Raw genomic sequence first — 1,308 nt, 5'->3', positions numbered from 1 at the left:
TAAGAGTTTATTGATAAAACAAAGAACCGAATCATAATCATTTTTAAGAAGCCATTTTCTTTATTATGTATTGTTAAATTTTGTTTAATTCCCTTTTAAGTTATATATCTGAAAAGCATTCTCTATTTTTAAGCAGGTTATAGCAAAGTTTAGACATTAAAAATACAATAATAAATCAATAACAAAACTAGTATAATCAAAAAACAGCAATGAAAGCAGGATAATTCACAGATGAAATTCTTGCTTGTTCTCATTTGTTCAGTGCTCAGAGAAGTGGAAGTTACCTTTCATATACATTGTTTGATGTCCCTGTGCTACAAGAATATTTACTTTTATATTTGGACATCTAAATTGGTACATCCTTTCTAAAAAGAAATTTAGCAATACAGATGAGGCATCCAAAAATTTTTATTCTATGAGACAGTACTTTTCCCATTTATAGGAATCATTCCTATGAGGGGAAATGAGAAATGAATAAATATCTATACCACTCGCAATAGTATTATTTATACTACCTTTGATAAAACCAATCATATATGATGGATTACTGTACACTCGTTAAAATATTATTAGTAGTGTTTAAAGAACTAATTATGTTTATGACTTATAACTATAATATAAACCAGCACAGACACATTGCAAGTTTGTATATCAAAACACTACCACACAAGAGAATTGTGAAGATGCTTTATGTACTCTTTCAGTTCAGTTCAGTCACTCAGTCGTGTCTGACTCTTTGTGACCTCATGAATCTCAGCATGCCAGGCCTCCCTGTCCATCACCAACTCCCAGAGTTCACCCAGACTCACATCCATCGAGTCAGTGATGCCATCCAGCCATTTCATCCTCTGTCATCCCCTTCTCCTCCTGCCCCCAGTCCCTCCCAGCATCAGAGTCTTTTCCAATGAGTCAACTCTTCGCATGAGGTGGCCAAAGTACTGGAGTTTCAACTTTGGCATCATTCCTTCCAAAGAAATCCCAGGGCTGATCTCCTTCAGAATGGACTGGTTGGATCTCCTTGCAGTCCAAGGACTCTCAAGAGTCTTCTCCAACACCACAGTTCAAAAGCATCAATTCTTTGGTGCTCAGCCTTCTTCACAGTCCAACTCTCACATCCATACATGACCACTGGAAAAACCATAGCCTTGACTAGACGAACCTTTGTTGGAAAAGTAATGTCTCTCCTTTTCAATATGCTATCTAGATTGGTCATAACTTTCCTTCCAAGGAGTAAGCGTCTTTTAATTTCATGGCTGCAGTCACCATCTGCAGTGATTTTGGAGCCCAATAAAATAAAGTCTGACGTGG

The sequence above is a fragment of the Bison bison genome, unplaced genomic scaffold, assembly GCF_000754665.1.
Source record: "Bison bison bison isolate TAMUID 2011002044 unplaced genomic scaffold, Bison_UMD1.0 scf7180017864351, whole genome shotgun sequence".
Lineage (NCBI taxonomy): Eukaryota > Metazoa > Chordata > Mammalia > Artiodactyla > Bovidae > Bison > Bison bison.
This window is presented reverse-complemented; position numbering follows the sequence as displayed.